We start from the raw sequence: 20,141 nt of genomic DNA, 5'->3' as shown, positions 1-20,141 counted from the left end.
TACATTTAAAATTTGATAGAAATTTGAAATTCATTCCCTTTTTTTGACAAAATACAAGATAGAAATTTGATTTTCTTGATATACATGATTCAATGATTTAACCATACATCAACAATTCAACCCACCAACACAAAAAAGCGTAAAAAAAAAAAAAATCAAACCCACAACAAAAAAAAAAAAAAGCATTTAACATAATGGATTACCTGAAGTTTCATGAGCTTCTAAAGATTGTGGGTGAAGTATTGGTAGCAGGATTCAGTGAGGTAGAGTGGTCGGAGTGTTTGGGTGAGTGTGTGGATTTGAGGTTTGATTTAGGGGGAAGAACTGAGGAAGATAAATTTCCTTATGGAGGACAACGATTGAGAGTGTAGAGGAATTGAGAGTCTGGAATTGAGAGTTTGGAAACATGGAAACATGGATAAACATCGAGTTCCACGTGGATAAATTAGCCACGTCATACATTAGAATATGAAACTCAAGCCTCAAAGAGTCGAGTTCTAGGTGGACTCCACGTGGAAAAAAGCCAAATTAGAACATGAAAATTGAGCCTTTAAGGCTCAAGTTCTTAGGGGTAAATCGAGTCTCTGAAACTCGAGATGCTAGTTTAGTATATAGTTTCAAAATGTTGCTAACTAACTATATAGCCTGGGGATTGGTGTCGAGTGGAAATTTTGGCTGTAGGATTTAATGAGTTATGATTCTATGTGATGAGGTTTATTGATTTTTCTGTAAAATGATGACGTGGATTTCATTCATTGGGTGGCGTAAAACACTTCTTTTACACCAACTCCGGACAGAAGTTAAACTCAATCTAAATTTGGTTTTAGAAGAGTTATGTTGGTGCTACAACTTGTGTCATAACTTGCCCATGTGACGAGTTATGAATGATGGAAAGGTGTCCCCACATGGACCCTACACCCTTCCACCACTTATAACTCGCCATGTGGTCAAGTTGTGGCACCAACATAACTCGTTATAGAATGACATCACAGTATGTAGCTGATTTCCACACACACTATCTAGACCATAATGAATTGACCAAGTTTCTGATGTGTTATTATTTGTGTTTACTAGGTGTAAAGAGTAACCTCTTAATCAATTCTCTTCCCAATACCTGGTGAGACCAAGTCCTGGATTACCAATTACACTTTCCATCTGTTTGAATTTAATGCATGGGGATTGGGGAGCTGTCCAAAATATATAGTAGTTCACATACACTGGTGCTCATCCCATTTTTAGAAATGAAAAAATGGAATTCATTAGCTAGGTTTACAATTTTATGTATGCACCTCGAAGGAAAGGATATTTTTTTACAGAATATTAATTAATGCGTTCCTAGATAATGATGACTAGCAAATAGTATAGGCTACCAAGGCACCCCTTCGGTTGTATGTGTTGTGTTTTTTGGTTGGACATTGGATTTGAGATTATCTTGAAATCATTCTGATAAGGATAGTTGAAAGAACTATATATGTCAGTAAGTAGAACAACATTTAAGTGAGTTATATGCTTAGCCCATCGCAAAGATAGTGTAATGAAAGTTTCATGCTGGTCACATTTTTGTAACTAGAAGAATGGGCAAAGATGAGGTTCCTGGTCAAGAAGCGGTCATGTGTGCATTTCCATCATATATTTTAAATTATTTGGAGCAACAAATGTCAAATCCAATTCTAACATTTGGTAGAGGTTTTGAAGGATGAAGTTGGTATAAAACAAATGTACTTGTTGCCTTGACAGAACAAATTCCATCCACAAATGGTCAGATTTGGATTTGTTGGCATTTCTAGAAATCACTTAACATGATAACAAAGTTTTTTAATTAAGTGTCTTGTTCCACTAATGGACCAATAAATTGATGTCTTAAAGGACCACTAAGCAGCCAATTATTCAGTAATTTGTTGTTTAGTAATATTGCTTTAATATGTACTGATTGCTTCAAGATCCTAGGTTTATAGTTGCATGGAAGACAGTGTTAGCCACATTAGTGCTACACCTCAAAAGGATTATTAACATCCTTGCTAGTTAAGGTCCTTTGAAATCTCTTATAAACTCAAAATCCACCTAATGGCACCCCATATAGGATCAGTTGGACTCAGTACACAACAACATATCTATCTCAGCATACCCATCTTGTGGGCTAATAACATGCTTGCGATTTAGGTGCATATCTAGCATGTGAAAAACACTATTATGGATATCTCTTAAAAAAATGGATATCTTAAAAAATTTGCAATATTGGAGGGTTTATAATTCAATTTGCTTTTGATAATTTGCAAAGAGTCGAGTATGCTCACTTTGGTCTTCTTAGATCTTATTACTAAGCAAGTAGGCAACATTCTTTCTAAACTCAACATATATATTCAGGTGCTTAAGGTGAAAATTAGGCACATAATAACCACAAAATCAAAAAGTTTCAACTTAATTGAGTTAGAGGTGTTTCTACCCAAAATGTGAAGAACATCAGGTGTAGGACTACAGTAAACTTGAACATTGAGCGTCTCCAAATTGGCATGCATATTCATCTTTGTATCTATAAATATGTCAGCATATGCATTTATTCTAAAGTTTGTTCATTGGTACTAAGGTGCTAGTATGTCGACACCATGAATGTGATAGACCCTTCTTCTTAAGAAAGAACATTTTCTATTGAAATAAAACTTAATGTGTAAATGTATAGTCCCAAGGCACCCAGTTGAACCATAATAGTCTACCCCCTTTTTAGCAAATAAAAAAAGGCAACATCATTTAGTAGCAATTTATTAAACTCAAGTTCCATATTTCATTTTTCCTCTAGCCAGTATAATTTTTTTGTGTGTGCACTCGTTGAATATATAAATTTCAATTTGGAGCATAAATCCATAATAGGATGTATGATTCTCTCTCTCTCTCTCTCTCTCTCTCTCTCCTGCGCACACGCAAAGGATGCATGATTTTCTTAATATACCTGCCATATATTGTTAAAACAATTTTGGTTACAACCAATTCTAATCTCAAATTCACAATGGGCATATCTGCAAAGAAATGGTTTTATGTGATGATTTCTTTGGTATTAATTTCATGATATTAAGATTTTCATTATATATTTTAAGAATCACAAAAGTTATATAGATGTTATAAATTACCTCAAAATTCCAAATCCAATTGTTTTTGTTTTTTTTTCCCTTCTTCTTCTTTGTAAAAGGAAACTATTTTTCTTGGTGTGGAAGAAAAATATATTCTTTGATATAATTTTTTATTTTTTATTCATTTTTTTTTTTGGTGGGGAGGGACAGGGAAAGCTTCCTAGAGCCAAAGAATGGTTGTGTCCCTAACTCTAAGCTTCGGGCACCAAATCTGATCAGAGAGGCATGATAGTTCTCCCTATAATATAATGAGATTAAGAAATCAACTTTTTAGATTTAAGTGAAGTTGAGCAACAAGTATGACTCATTAAGCCTTATATGTATTTTTCCTATCCATTTAACCTTGTTCAGCACAAGAGAACTCTTATTTATTTTTCATCTCTATGGTAGAGTGATTGGATGAGCATTAAAGAAAGCGGTCATAAAATTTTTAGTAAAATTTTAAATTCATATCATGTTTTGGGAATGCCTTTAGGCTAAGTTGCATCCTACTATTTAGAAAATCTTGCCTTCGTGTTAAAAAGAAAAGAAATGAAGTTCCATATAAATCACAAAGCCAAACAAAAAAATAAATCCTATTCTCATAAAATAAAAAATAAAAATAAAAAAGAGACGCATTTGCCATGAAAAAACAAGGGGCCTAGCTAACCAAATTTATTCTTAAATAAGGTTTTTTGTTTGGAAAAATTAAATAAGGATTGATGACCTATTCTTCAGTGAAACAAGAGATATGTTATGATATATTGGTATTATTGCATCCATTACAATATCTGTTTTAAATTTTGTTAAAAAAAGCTAGTTTTGGTGGTTATTAAAATTTCCAGTTTATAGTAGTACATTTGATGCCATTCAATTAATGATGCAATCAAGTAATTATTAGGCTGGACATGGAAAGTTCGGTTTAATTGTGTATATAAAAACCTTTCGTATAGCCAGTATTGTTTCATCGTGTGACTCTCTCCAAATTCAATGGCAAGTGGTGTCCTATTTCATCCATGCTTCCTTCTCTCATATTATCTTATAGGTCTTTTGGTTACAGCTTATAATGTCCCCCAAGCACAATTAACACCACACAACGGTCAGCATCTCATGAAGGTCTCAATTGGCACTCCACCAGTAGACATCTATGGCATTGCCGATACAAGTAGTGACCATGTGTGGACACCATGTGTACCTTGGAATGACAACTGCTTCAAGCAGATTCATCTCCTATTCGATCCTAAAAAGTCCTCCACATATAGTGAAATTTCTTGTCATTCAAAAAAAATGTCAAGTATTGGACAGAGGCCATTGTTCTCCTCAAAATATTTGCATTTACAGCTATGGATATTCGAGCAGTTTAGCCCAAGGTGTTTTGGTCAAAGAAAAAGCCACCATCACTTCTACCTTTGGGCAAGTGGTTTCCTTTGACATTGCTTTTGGATGTGGACACAACAATACCCTCCATTCCGATGTCCAAGCAACTATTGGGTTAGGATCAGGGCCTTTGTCCTTTGTTTCACAAATTGGTGGCAAGAGGTTTTCTTATTGCTTGTTGCCATGTGGTACTGAACATACTAATCCTAGTATTACATGCAAGATAAGTTTTGGCAATGGCAGTGAAGTTGTGGGTGATTGTGTGGTTTCAACACCATTTGTAGCTGGAGATCAATATTTTGTGACACTAGAAGGAATTAGTGTTGGAGACACATATGTGTCCTTTAACTCTTCAGGTAAGGCTTCTAAGGGCAACATGTGTATCGATTTAGGATCACCAATGTTTGATTTGCCACCAGATTTTTATAATCGCTTAGAGGTGGAAGTGAAGAAGCAGATTTCAATTGAAGAGGTGGCTTCACCGATTGTGTATTGAGCAGGCAAGGTTTCCTCGAATACACCTTCTAGAATGGGACCAATGATGAGAAAACCCGGAGTAGCAACATTTATTAGGGGCAAGCGCGGGTCTTTCGCTTTAATAACATTCTTTGGCGCTTGAAAGGCAGACAAGAGAGGTTTACAGCTTTGGATGAGGTAGGCTGTCCACAATTGATTGTTGTTGTGCACGAAGACCTCGGCCTTGAGTATCTTGTCTAAGTCTGACTAGTTGACAAGATTTAGGTTGGGAATCGTGGCGTGCTTATCTGTGAAGCCATTAAAAGAGAAGCTATCCGAAAAATGACATGATTCAAGGAAAAGTTCAAATTGCACACACAAATAAAAAGAAACAAATGCAGAGAATATCAAAGAGAAAAGGGGGTGACATAAGAGTAATTAACCTAGACTTAAGAACCCCACCTAGAATCCCATCTCTCGTTAGGTAGTGGAGGCCATCATGCTACTCCCTTGTGATGATTAAGAAATCTTTATTCATGCATATGTTAGAATTAGGAGGCATGAGATTGGCCTAATCTCAGGGACCCTAGTCTTTAAATAATACCCCTATCCTTTCAAGAGGTGAAGATTGTAAATCCAGTTGACATCGTGGTGAGTGAGGTTTAAGCCTATCCTCTCATTGGGGGCGTTTACACTACCCAGGATCCTAAACATGTTTGGAGCACACTGGGTAGGGGAGAGACGGTGAGCTATTAGGTAATCCCTAGTGACTCTACCCATGAGGATTCTCATCCCTCCTTCTATAAAGGCAGTCATAGGGATTACCACTTCTCCCTCTTGCCTCATTGCGTGCCACTCCCCTTGTTTACAATACCTTATGGAAACCCCAGAGGGAATTTGGTATTGGGTTTTAAAGTCTTCTATGCCCTCTAGGTTGTCCACTAGGTAAGTGAATCTTCCCATTTATATAAAAGGATTGAGGGAATTAGGTGGCCGAGGTGAAATTATAAGGGCTGAGGAAAAGCATAGGGTTTAACTATGAAGAATGACAGAAGGGATTGGAAGAAGAAATAAAGAAAAAATTGCTAGAAACTACTTACAGAAACAAATAAAGGCTCCTCAGACTAGCTCTTAAGTTCGGAAGGTGCAAAAGTGAAATGTGCGAAATTTCAGAATGATATATATATGAGAGAGAATAGTAGGTGGGAGAACGTGGGAAAACCTTAGCCGTTGAATTTTCATCACGTCGTAGAACATGGGAGACATAGAGCTGCAAAAATTTAATGCGGGCACGCCCCAGGTGCTGAAGCGTCAAGGACGTGCGTTGGGCACTGGAAAAGGTGTTTTCCTTGAGTAGAGGGTGACGTACAACAAGAAGTGGGTAATGATGATAATATCAAAATCCCTTTCTTTTCCGAGGATCAAAAGAAAGAAATTTTAAAGGGCTATTGTAGGGATAAAAGGCTCGTAAAGTATAGTGGGTCGTGGGCCTTGTCCAAGGACGTTTAGTAGTCCGAGGACAAGGATAAGGTAGGGAAGACATGCGAATCCAAGCGCTGGGGACGAACCACGACTGGGAGAGTTTAGGAAGGTAGTCCGAGGAAGAATACTTCCTTGGCTAAGTAAGGCAGAGGTCATAAGGTACGAGCTGCCATTAGGAATAACTTTCTGGAAGATTCTACTGATAAGGATGAGTATCAGAGGAGCATAGGACAAATAAGAGTTGAGAAATATCAAAGGAAAAGCTGCTTCCACCGTATTGAATGCTCTACAGCTAACCCTCTGGCCGCATTAATGTGGAGGCGATGCCTAAACAATGACCAGCAGCCTTACAGCTACACCCAAAGACTTCAAGAAGGTGTTGAGAGGACAAAGATAAGGGACAGCAACTTGTCCTACACGTGGAGGGTGGAGATGAAGGAAAACATAGTATATAATAGAGAATGAAGTCCTTGATAGGGGGATCCATCAATAAAAGAGAGAAAAAAATACTGTAACATCAAGAACTGAACTTGTACCCAAATTCAAAAGAAACATATATATATATATATATATATATATATATATGATCTAGTATCCTCAGATTGTGCCGAGGACGATTTACTTAGATCAAACCATTTTATTCTTGTTTTCTTTTCATCTGGGCTCATTACAATTATTAGTTGATTCATTAAAACCTAATTTTCCAGCCCACTCTCTACAAATTTATTGTATTGGGCTCTTTGAGCCTAGATCCTTTTCTCTTTAGGATTGAGAGGATATTAACAAGTGGCATTAAGTGCAATTCATTTGTTTAATTGATTTTATTTGTTCTCTCTAAATAGGTTGTCATTGATTTGTTTTTGTAATTGAAAAAAAAAAAAAAAACTTATTTGAAAAATACAGGCAAACCCGACCTGACCCGCAACTCGATTGACCCATTTAAAAATGACCCATTTGACCTGCAAACATGATTGACCCGACCCCACCCGCCCCACCCATTTTTCCACGTCTGTATAATCTCACTAAATTAGATGTTTGTAGGCAAAAGAAGAATCACAGCCTAAATTTTCACCTTAAAACAACAATCAGTGCAAGCTTGCATTTGAAGCAAAAGTAATTGCTAATTTCTTTTTTATCTATTACAAAAGATAAAAAAATTAAAAGTTCTTCAAATTAAAATTTAACTTTCATTTCATTTCTTAACCAACAAAAAACAGAACCATTGGGTTTAGGCCCTTTCACCAGGCACATCCGAAAAACCACAACACAAGCTCTCCCAGAACAATGCATATCATATAACAATACATTTAAAATTTGATAGAAATTTGAAATTCAATCTCTTTTTCTTTTTTTCTTGACAAAAAACAAGATAGAAATTTGATTTACTTGATATACATGATTCAATGATTTAACCATACATCAAAAATTCAACCCACCAACACAAAAAAGCGTTAAAAAAAAAAAAAAAAACCAAACCCACAAAACAAAAAAAAAGCATTTAACAAAATGGATTACTTGGTGTTTCATGAGCTTCTATAGATTATGGGTGAAGTATAGGTAGCGGGATTCAGTGAGGTAGAGTGGCTAGAGTGTTTAGGTAAGTGTGTGGATTTAGGGTTTGATTTAGGGGGAAGAACCAAGGATGACGAATTTCCTTGTGGAGGACAATGATTGAGAGTGTATAAGAATTAAGAGTGAGAAATTGAGAGGCCAGAATTGAGAGTGTCTCTATGGTGAGTGTGAACATTTGAGAGTGGAGAGTGAATGATAGCGAGAGTGTGAGTGAAGAATTGTGTTTTTTATGAAATCAAGCCTCTAAGGGTCAAGTTCCATGTGGATAAATTAGCCACGTCATACATCAGAACATGGAACTCGAGAAAAGGTCAAGTTCTAGGTGGACTCCACGTGGAAAAAAGCCAAATCAAAATATGGAAATCGAGCCTTTAAGGCTCGAGTTCTTAGGGGTAAAACGAGTCTCTAAAACTCAAGGTGCTAGTTTAGTATATAGTTTCAAGATATTGCCAACTAACTATATAGTCTGGGGATTGATGTTAGATGGAAATTTGGCCGTAGGATTTAATGAGTTATGATTGTGTGTGCTGAGGTGTATTGAATTTTTTGTAAAATGATGACGTGGATTTCATTCATTGGGTGGCATAAAACACTTCTTTTACACCATCTCCGGACAAAAGTTAAACTCAATCTAAATCCGATTCTAGAAGAGTTATGTTAGTGCTACAACTTGTGCCAAAAGTTAGGGTTTTTGATTGCTTAAGAACTTCTATGAGAACATATGCCCAGAGAAATCAAACCTAAGTCAATCACTATAAATATCATATTTTCCTTCTCTACATGTCTCTTTCCTCTCATCATCTTTTACAACATTCTCTCTCTCATCTCTTTGCTCTCTTTCTTCGATGGTGGAGTTAAGGAGGACATCGGCCACCACAGCGATGGGTTTCATTTTCCTTCGTTCTTGCTTCATAGGTTTCAATTTTTTTGTGGTTTTGGTTGTGGGTTCATCTGATTTCCTTCGTTCTCGCATTCATCTCGGTGTCAACCTCTGTCTCGGCGGTTTGGAGCAAATCCAGGAAAGGACCGACAGTGGTTTAGAGAGAATGGAGCTCAATCTTAGCCTCCATCTCCGCCAAAATGGAGCTCGATCTTGGCCTCCACCCGGTCCGTTGATGATTGCGAAATCCCTCTTCCTCTCTCTTTTTTGATCAACGATGGTGGTAGTGGTTTTGGTTACTTTGTTGGCTTGGGTTTGTTGACTGGTTTCGGTGATTGGTTCGGTGGGTTTGGTGACTAATTAGTGGGGTGGATCTTTGGTTTGGTCAGCGGGGTGGTGGGGTGGTGGTGTTTTGATTGTGTTGATCAATGGTGGTGGGATCTGGGTGTGATTTTATGTTTGATTGTGTTGGTCTGGGTTTGATCTGGGTTTGATTGTGTTTTTTTGGGTTTGTTGTGATTGGTTTCTTGATCTGGGTTGGTTTGTTTACTAGGTTTATGGGTTTGATTTGCTAAGAATTTGGTTTTGATTGTGTTAGAATTTGGAGAAGAACGTGAAGAATTCAAAGAACCAATTGTAAATGAAGAACAAGTTGAAGAACATTAAGAAATGTTTTTCAATTATAAAATTTTAATTAAATTAGATTTAATGCTCTTCAACTTGTGTTAGATTAGATCATTTCCTATTGTAAAGAAAACAAGACACTAGTGGTGTTCATACCTTTCTAATGTTCATACCTTTTTTTTTTTTTTTGTAAAAATTGGAAACCTTGGTTTTTTTTTATTTGTTTTATGTTTGTTTTCGTCTAAAAATGTGTTTATTTAATGGCAAATGGAGAGGTAGGTAACGGATCCTTAACAGAGCAAATCTCAAATGGGCAAAGTGTAAATGATTGAACCACGGGTAGGCAAAGTGAAAATGGGCCTAACCACAGGTGGGTTTATTGTAATTATACCAAAAAATAAATTATATTTTCATAAAATAAAAAATAATAAAAAAAGAGGTGCATTTGCCATGAAAAAACGAGGGGCCTAGCTAACCAAATTTATTCTTAAATAAGGCTTTTGTTTGGAAAAATTAAATAAGAATTGATGACCTATTCTTTAGCGAAACAAGAGATATGTTATGATATATTGGTATTATTTCATTCATTACAATATTTGTTTTAAATTTTGTTAAAAGAAGCTAGTTTTGGTGGTTATTAAAATTTCCAGTTTCTAGTTGTACATTTGATGCCATTCATATAATGGTGCAATCAAGTAATCATTAGGCTGGACATGGAAAGTTCGGTTTAATTGTGTATATAAAAACCTTTCTTATAGCCAATATTGTTTCATCGTGTGACACTCTCCAAATTCAATGGCAAGCGGTGTCCTATTTCATCTATGCTTCCTTCTCTCATATTATCTTATAGGTCTTTTGGTTACAGCTCATAATGTCCCCTAAGCACAATTAACACCACTCAACGTTTAGCATCTCACGAAGGTCTCAATTGGCACTCCACCAGTAGACATCTATGGCACCGCCAATACAGGTAGTAACCTTGTGTGGACACCATGTGTACCTTGTAATGACAACTGCTTCAAACAGATTCATCCCCTGTTCAATCCTAAAAAGTCCTCCACATATAGTGAAATTTCTTGTCATTCAGAAAAATGTCAAGTATTGGACGGTGGCCATTTTTCTCCTCAAAATATTTGCATTTATAGCTATGGATATTCAAGTGGTTTAGCCCAAGGTGTTCTGGCCAAAGAAAAAGCCACCATCACTTCTACCTCTGGACAAGCGATTTCCTTTGACATTGCTTTTGGATGTGGACACAACAATACCCTCCATTCCGATGTCCAAGCAACTATTGGGTTAGGATCATGGCCTTTGTCCTTTGTTTCACAAATTGGTGGCAAGAGGTTTTCTTATTACTTGTTGCCACGTGGTACTGAATATATTGATACTAGTATTACAAGCAAGATAAGTTTTGGCAATGGAAGTGAAGTTGTGGGTGATGGTGTGGTTTCAACACCATTTGTAGTTGGAGATCAATATTTTGGGACACTAGAAGGAATTAGTGTTGGAGACACATATGTGTCCTTTAACTCTTTAGGTAAGGCTTCTAAGGGCAACATGTGTATCGATTCAGGATCACCAATGTTTGCTTTGCCTCCAGATTTTTATAATCGCTTAGAGGTGGAAGTGAAGAAGTAGATTTCAATTGTTCCCATTAAGAATGACCCTAATTTGGGGACATGGCTTTGCTATAGAACTAAAATTACTAATGAAAATGGACCAATATTGACTGTCCATTTTGAAGGTGCAGATGTGGAGTTAAAGCCTATACAAACTTTCAATCAACCGCTTAAAGAATATTAATATTACTGCTTTGGAATTACAAATACTGTAAATACAGATGTGGCATATAGGGGCGACCATAACCAAGGAATATGTGGCAACTATGTTCAAGCAAATTTTTTGATTGGGTTTGACTTTGAAACAAGGATGGTCTCCTTCAAGTCGACTGATTGCACCAAACTGTAGAGTTTGGCACTTTCATGTAACCTATATGATCAATGAAAGATATATACCTATTCATACTTTTTATATAAAAAATAATTAATGAACTTAAGTGCGTGCTTGCAATTCCAGTATTTGTGAATCACATGCCTTCACTTGTCTAGAATGTGATCTCAATCTTCATCTTCTCTATGGTCCCATGCTATACACCATTAAACACAAAGGTCATATTATAAATCCCTCCTTTCTTACAAATTTACCTGTTGAGGAGGAAGTGGAAGACGAGATAGAAGAATTCTATTATCTTGCTTGTGAGGAAGAAAGAGATCCACTGTTCCCCGTTTATTATTGTGTTGAATGTCATTTTGTTGCTGAATTCAAATGTGTTCTCCCTCAAGTAGGTAAATATAAACCGATAAAATTTAAATTGTTTAGATTTGAAAGTTAGGGCCTTTTAATCTAGAACTTGAGCTGATCCTTAATTTATAATTTTTTTTAAACATTTTAGTGAGCGTTTGGATCCCGCGTTTCATGCGGTATCCAAGTTTGCATTTTCTTTTTTTTTTTTTTCTTTTTTTTGGAAAAGTGCGTTTCAGTGGCTTTATGGCATCGGTGGGTCTCGTGCACTATTGACAAAACCCAAAAACCTCTTTTTTCAGCAACTTTTTCATTAAAAATGGGTCTCACGACACTATTCACACATTTAAAAATTATTTTGCTACAATGTTTTCAGTTTTCAGTTTTTAGCAAAATAAGCGGTATCCAAATGCACTCTTAAAATAAAAAATAGGCACTAGAGGAGATGCGGTTCTAACATAAAGATATACTACAAATTCAAATATAACTCAAATCAAAACCTTGGTAATGTTTAAGAGAAGGAGGAACAAAAAGAGGGAACTAAAAATCAAAACCATGGTAATTATTTTCTCCTGCACACAGATAATAGCTATTAAGGATTGTTTAAGTATTGTTGTTCAGTTTTCAATGTTGTGAAAATACGTATTTGAATGTTATAATAATACGTGTCAAAAGTATTATTATTGTTTAAATACTAAAAACTGTTGTTTAAACAAAATAACGAAACAGCCCCTAAGTTATTACCGTAACTGAAAGTGTGATTGTCTTGATCGATGTAACTATGCATATGTGATGAAATATCTCTCTTTTTTGAAACAATTTTGGTTACACAAATATCTTAGAAAATTGCTTGATGTGCAAAAAGTTAGCAGAAGCTCCACATGATTTTTTTTTTTTTTTTGTTGGTGCAGAAGAGTGGGCTCAGCCCAATAAGTGAGAGGGGGTTGGGCCCAAGTTGGACATGAGTTCCTTGAGCTAGATCCATATGGCTTAGTAGATGGGATTTGTATGGAGTTTAGTCTGACTAGGATAAAGGAGTTTGAATTCTTATGGGAAAACCACCTTTGTTACACAGAAGCAATCCTTATATATATATATATATATATATATATATATATATATATATATATATGATCTTGAGAATATTTTAAAAAAATATTATACTAACAATCTCCCTTTTTGGCAATCCGTGACAAAACCACAACAAACAAATGAACATATGAGAGAAATCATAAACCACTTAACTCATTTTCACTTGTTGAATACAATAAAATCTATCCTAACACAAACTCTTGAAAAACTTTGTAAGAAGAGAGTTCATGGCAAGTAGACTTTAACAACCTGTATTTCCGAAACACTTAAACAAAACTTATCAAGGCATCTTTGTGTGAAACAAAAATAGAAGATTGCATACAATATATAAGAAGCATGTGCATAAAGAGAGAAAAGAAACAACACATGTAAGGGTAGGTGAAAAACATGCATGCAACAACATATAAAGAAGATAAGTACAATGTATGTCAAAAAAAATGGTCACAAAACCCATGTACAAGTGATAATGTATCTAAAGTAGAAAGAAAAGAAAAGATACAAGTATCCTCACTACATCTCTCAATATCAACACTCTCCCTGACAAAATCTCAAAATCTCCTATACTATCTCTCCCCCTAACTATGACTACTCTCATAACCAAAACTACTCTCCCTTTTTGTCACGAGTGACAAAGGGTAAGAGTGTCAAGTAGACATTTCGTCAGCACTAGAAGAGCTAGCATCGCAATCATCCTCATCCTCAGAAGCAGTAGCATCAACATCATCCTCATCCTCAGAAGCCTCTAGAGTAGGTGGAGGAGAAGCAACGAAGCCACCCATGACCGCCTGTTGTCGTACAATGCGACCTACACAGGTGTTCACCTGACACAACTCATCACTGAGAGTGTCAAGGCGAGCATCCATGCGCTAAAGCTACGCCATTATGTCCTCGAGAGTCATACCGCTCGTAGAAGATGAGGGAGCGAATGTGGATGGAGCTGAAGGAGTGGGAGGAGCTACTAACCCGAACCACCTTGACCGAAATTGTGCCTCACTCCATTTAACGGTAGCGGCATCTATAGCACCCATAGTAGAAAAGTGGTCGGACACGGGGAAGGGAACAGAAAAATGGCGTAAGAGCCTCGTGATAGTAGAAGGGAAGATGAGGTTATCACGGGTCACCGTATCCCTATACACATCTATAAGAGAAAGAATGAAATGGGAAGGAAGATCTATACTAAGATGCTCAAGAAGGGAAAGCAAAAACCGAGCACAGGGCTCTGTAATAGAGTTATAATGAGATAAGAAATGTAACATAAAAGTCATGACCATTTTCATGAACCTAGGACCTTTAGCAAAGGTCGAATAGTAAGTGAATTAACGCCCACCCCAATCAGAAGGGCGCTCACAGAAAGAAGACATAAGCTCGTCTTTAGACAGAATCTTAAGACGATCACAACCAGGGTAGTCCAGATGCGCTACCCTAAGGACATAGAGCATGTCGGCTACAAGAACTAGAGTGACCATGATGCCCATACCTCAAACATGAGTGGAAAACTAAGATACTGAATAATCAAATTCATGCATGTTGGAGTAGAACTCCTAGATCAGCATGGATGGACAAGTGACCGAGATGTCACACAGTGACTCCCAACCCCTACTGTGAATGAAAGTGGGTAGGTTAGTGTTGGAGAAGTCCGAAAAAATGCCTTGGCGTTCCAAATGAATGCCTTGTCATGAAAAGTTCTCAAAGAGGTCCAATTTGGCCTTCTCACACGGAACCGGAGGTGAAAGGGAGTAGGATCAAAAAAAGTGGATGCCCCGAAATGTAGAGGGTTTCGGGACGGAGTAGATTTACATTTGGGTGCTATAGAAGCAGACTAACGCAAACAGAAGAGAAAGAGAAAGGGAGAAAAAGACAATCAGATTAGTCCCAAGCAGTTCAAATATATTAAAATATATTGAAAAGAAAGAACATGTGTATGGGAATGCATGAACATGTGACACGCAAAGGTAGTTGCATCATGGGCTTAGCCCAATCCAATCCTACTAGCACACAATTAGAGAGCATATATAGCACACATCTAAAATGCATGACAATATAATTAAAATGCAAATGAGATGCAATGCATGAAATAGTTGAGAGTAGGCGAGAGAGATCGAGGAAAGTGAGATCAGAATCGTAAAGACCCTTTATATAGAACCCCAGTAATTCTCGACAGATCGAGAGGTGTCAAGATTTAAAGGGTTTGACAGATGCATCTATCGAGAGGTGTCCAAGGCAAAGCTTAATGGATCAAGGATCTGTCAAGGAGCTATCGAGGGGACAAAAAGATTCTCGATCGATTGACCTAGCTGTCGAAAGGTGTCGAGATTGCAATAAAAGACAACTGATGAGCTCGATAGATAAGCCAGGTGTCAAGAGATGTCAAGATGCTTAAAACAGTTTTTCAAAGAAGAGAAAAACACAGACATGAATGCAATCAAATATGTAACTCAACCAAGGATCCAACCAACATTTTGATCTCTCAAAAACTTCTCTCAACAAACATTGTGAAGCACATAGATCCCAAAACACACACACACACACACACACTAACTAAACAAGTCTAACCAATTTTATATTTCAGAAAACAAGTTAAGATAGTTTAGTGAGCATACACTAACACATATAAACCTTTTGATGGCCAAACCACATTGTACCTACACATGTATCAAAAGTAGCAAAGAATATTGCGTGTTGTGTGTGAAAAATATCGCAAGATTGCATAAGTGTACACATATATGACGATTTGAGATATGACAAAATTACTTTAACTTACACACAATCATAACTGTTTGATGGGAACTATCACATTCGAAGTGCATCCTATAACTCCCACATCTCCTATAATACACGCTTGCAATCATATATAAATCATTTTGATCTTTTTGCTTTTATTTTTCTTTGCATATTTTTTCTTTTAAGCATACCATGCATGGGCATATAAGAGATAGAAAATAAATACCCAATTATGTTAAGCTTTTTGACATTACGTTTTTGCTATGCTGAAGCATACAGATGTCATTTCATAATTGGCGGGCAACAGTGGTGAGATGGTTATTTATGCATTTCTCTTAAGATTTTTTAGTCCTTCCCGTCAAAAAGAGTGATACTAGTGTTAAGTACAAGAGATAACTTAACCTTACTCATCACAAACATGAGCCACTAAGCTCACTTGCTTAGTTGTACACAAAGATGCCCATCTAAGCTACAATTGACACAAAGTTTAGAAAACTTTGTTTCAATGGTCATCCAAGGTACACAAGTACCAATGTACACAAACACACACTGTTTTTGTATTTTTCTAATTTTTCAATTTTTTTTTTATTTTATATGAAAAACAAAACAAAGCAAAATTGAAAAAAAAAAAAACTAAACAAAAACATGTTAAACAAAACAAAGCAATGCATAAAACTAGACTGACTCAAAATAGTAAAGCAAAACATACAAGTAATACAAAACCAAAAACAAGAAGGGGAGAGAGAAAAAGTGACTAATTCACTTGGAACCCTTTTCCTTCCACACCTTGGAAAAACCTTTCTTTTAAGCAAAGCCTTGAACCGGTGGTGAGGGGGAAGAATTGAAACTGTTCAAGTTCGAAAGCAACATGATGTTAGGATTTGTGCCCTTAAATCCTATTGCATGATGCTATGTATGATATTATGTATGACATTATGTATGACATGATGTATGACATGATGTATGACTTAATATTGTGTTTGATAAAGTTATTTTATTATTATCTAAAATAATGGTAACATGAATATAGGACATTATCATATAGTCCATGAGATGCATTGTATGTGATTTATGTGAAAAGTCACAGAAGATGTAAATCACAAGTTCTTTGTAAACTTAGAATTTATAGTTCGTAGTCGGTGATGAAATTAGGCATTTCATCTGCGAATACTATAACGTATCAACTAAGATGATTTGTCTTGATCATGGAAGTGGAGACTTCTAGTTGATATGTTGATATGTTTTAAGAGTTAAGACATATTGAACAGGACCGTTGTGAGATTTATTATTCTCCTAAAGACTGTCAAATGAATAATAAATCTCACGACTTCTATTTGCATGAACTCATAATCCTGAGAGAATAATGGACCTGATCATGAAGTGTAGGTTGCTTTGATATATCAGGAGTGAGACCTGAAGTGACGGTCAAAACCTCAGTATGTTGGGCAGCTACATTTAGTGTTGATGGAAAATATATTCTTAAGATGGAATTCATAGTCTCTTGATGGAGATATAAAATATTCCCTTGAGATAAGTTTAATGGTTTCAGTTATTTAGAGAGTTAGGCCTAACCACTTTAGTAAGAAATTACTAAAGTATATATTTATGAAATTGGATTTCATAAATATATAATGAATAACTTTAAAGAATTAAACTGGGTACTCAAGGATAAGATGTAGTAATTTACAAAGTGACAGTCTACATTTATGACTTTGTGTTACTACGAATATTTTATGAAGGGGTTACGTGTATAATAAAGTCTTGGGATATAATTTATTAATAAGGCCTAGAGTGCAATTATATTTATATAGTGGTATTAAATATAATTAATGGTAACTTTGGACTTGTCAAGAGTTGACGGAAAAGCCCAAGACCCATTGGAGCTAGTGTCTTATTGGTCCCTTTTGGTCCCACTCCAAGCCACACACTAAAGCCCAATTGGAAAGGCCCAATAGGCCAGCCCAATTAGATAATCAGTTGGTTATAAAGGGAGAAACATATAGAATTTTTTTTTGAAGAGATTAGAAAAGAAAAAGAAACGGTGTGTGAGAGAGTGTGAGACACACTTTCATTCTCCCTTTGAAAAACTGATTGAGAGACCACACATTTTGGGCGTAAAGTGGAATTGGAGTGAAGATTAAAAGTGTTCTCAAGTGCTTCTAATCTTTGTTTTGAATTTCTCCATACCAAGGTATGCTATCTTGTTCTTAAATTCTGAAATTTATGTAGTGCACGTTATCAATCATGAATGAAATAGATCCTAGTTCGTTGCTTCCGCTGTGGGTTTTGTATGAGATACAAAACCAGAATTTTTCCTTCAATTGGTATTAGAGCCAGGTTTTCATATCATGATTGTATAGCATGTGATTGAATTTTAGAATTTAAGAAAACCGTTATCTTTATGTTTTAAATTTCTGCATAAAGATATTATTCCATAAACCTTGTGTGCATTGATCAATAAATGCGATATATTGTTTTGCATGACACCAAGAGTGCACGGATGGAATGAAAATCTTAGTTTGTAATATATATATATATATATATATATATATATATATATATATATATATTTTGCAAGTGAGATTGTTTTTTGTGCTGTGTCTTCCAATTGGTACGAATATATATATTTTGAATAGCGGTTTTGAATATATAAACTTCCAATTGGTACGGATTGCACGTATTGAATCCGCATATTAACTTCCAATTGGTACGTATGCATGGCTTTTGAATCCGCATGTTAGTTTTGCCTTGTACGTGACTTTGTCTTTTGGCATTCAATGCATGGCTTCTATCATATATGCATCTTTTGTCCTTTATGCCATGGAGAAATATAGAATCCGTGTATGTAAGATTCTACCATCTAAAAGTACAATAGTTATATATATAATATAATATAATAATCATATATTATATATTATATTATATATATAATATAATATAGTTTTCTAATATATGAGTTTTTATTACGTTATATATATATATATATATTTATATATATTAATACTAGTTTAATGAAATTTATTCCTAATGAGATTAGGATTATATTTTTTCACGTGTCTAGCATTATTATTATTCTTGATCTTAAAAACCTTTATTTTAAAATATCTAGTGGGAGAGAGATTCAAGGGTTGGATCTCACGGCCTCCAATGTTGGTTCATAGTAGTGTGAAATATATACTTTGTCTTTGCCTCGAGTTTAGCATTCCATGCGGAGAGTATTTATTTCATGGTCCTACAAGATTGAATTTCTTGGTTTATAGTGGTTTGATAAACACCTTGTCTTAGCTTCGAGCTTTGCATTCCACGCAGAGGGTGTTTTATCATGGTACTACAAAATATGCCTGTTAAAAGGATGAAATGTGGTTACACATAATTCTAGACAATGGTATACACTAGACTAAGTATTATAGTATCCTCTAGGCTAAGTTCTTACTATTATTACTTAGAGGCTAAATGTAAAACGGCATATTATTAGTGTTTGATAAGAGTTATCACGATAGCACTAATAATGAGAATAGTTCTCAATCAATCATAGTATTTTATCTTCACTCTATGCTGAGGGATATTGAATATGAGATTGAGTTGTCGTTGCATATATTATTTTATGGTTTTATTAAGGTTCCATATTATATGCTTTTATGCTAAATTGATAATGTCCAATTTACTTATTATATTCATGTTTATTATTTTCAGATTTTGTCATGGCATCATTTAGCCCACTTGTTTCTATGCTTAACCAAAACAAACTGACTGGATCCAACTATGTTGATTGGAAAAGAAATTTGGACATTGTTCTTACTACTGAAGAGCACAAATATGTGCTTACTCAACCATGTCCTAACTTTCCTTCATTAGATGCTCCTCTTGAGGAAAAACAACGATATGATCGTTGGCAGAAATCTAATGAGATGGCCAAGTGCTACATCCTAGCATCTATCTCAAATGTTCTACAGCATCAAATGCAGGATGTAGAACTTGCATCGGACATAATACATAGTCTGAAGGAGATGTTTGGTGAGCAAGGCCGTTCTGCAAGGCAGGAAACCATGAGGCAAATTTATAATACCAAAATGGCTGTAGGAAGTTCAATGAGGGAGCATTGTCTTAGGATGATTGCTAATCTGAACACATTAGAAGTTTTAGGTGCCGACATTGATGGAGAATCCCAAGTGGATATGATACTCCAGTCACTACCAGAATCATTCAAGGAATTCAGACTCAATTATAATATGAACAAAAAGATTTATTCTTTGTCTGAATTAATGAATGAGTTAGTGGCGGCGAAAGACATCCTTGGTACTTCTAGTGTTGAAGCTAATGTGGGTGAAGCTTCTACTCCTCAACTTAAGTCGAAAGGCAAGGGTAAGAAGAAGAAGAAGAAGGAATTCACTAAGAAAGATGGTAAACAAATTGCCTTAGGGGTTGCCAACAAAGGAAAGAAAACCAAAGGAAACTGTTTCCATTTGTGGTGAGAAAGGACATTGGAAGAGGAATTGTCCAACATTCAAGGCTGCCAAGAATAAAGGTATGAAAAG

General features: G+C 35.8%; 2 pseudogenes; both read left to right on the top strand.

The window, feature by feature from the left end:
• Positions 1-4,091: 4,091 nt before the first annotated feature.
• On the top strand, positions 4,092-4,974 carry LOC142620270 (aspartic proteinase CDR1-like; annotated as a pseudogene).
• A 5,313-nt stretch (positions 4,975-10,287) lies between these two features.
• On the top strand, positions 10,288-11,460 carry LOC142619304 (aspartic proteinase CDR1-like; annotated as a pseudogene).
• Positions 11,461-20,141: the final 8,681 nt, after the last annotated feature.

The sequence above is a fragment of the Castanea sativa genome, chromosome 12, assembly GCF_040712315.1.
Source record: "Castanea sativa cultivar Marrone di Chiusa Pesio chromosome 12, ASM4071231v1".
Lineage (NCBI taxonomy): Eukaryota > Viridiplantae > Streptophyta > Magnoliopsida > Fagales > Fagaceae > Castanea > Castanea sativa.
This window is presented reverse-complemented; position numbering and strand designations above follow the sequence as displayed.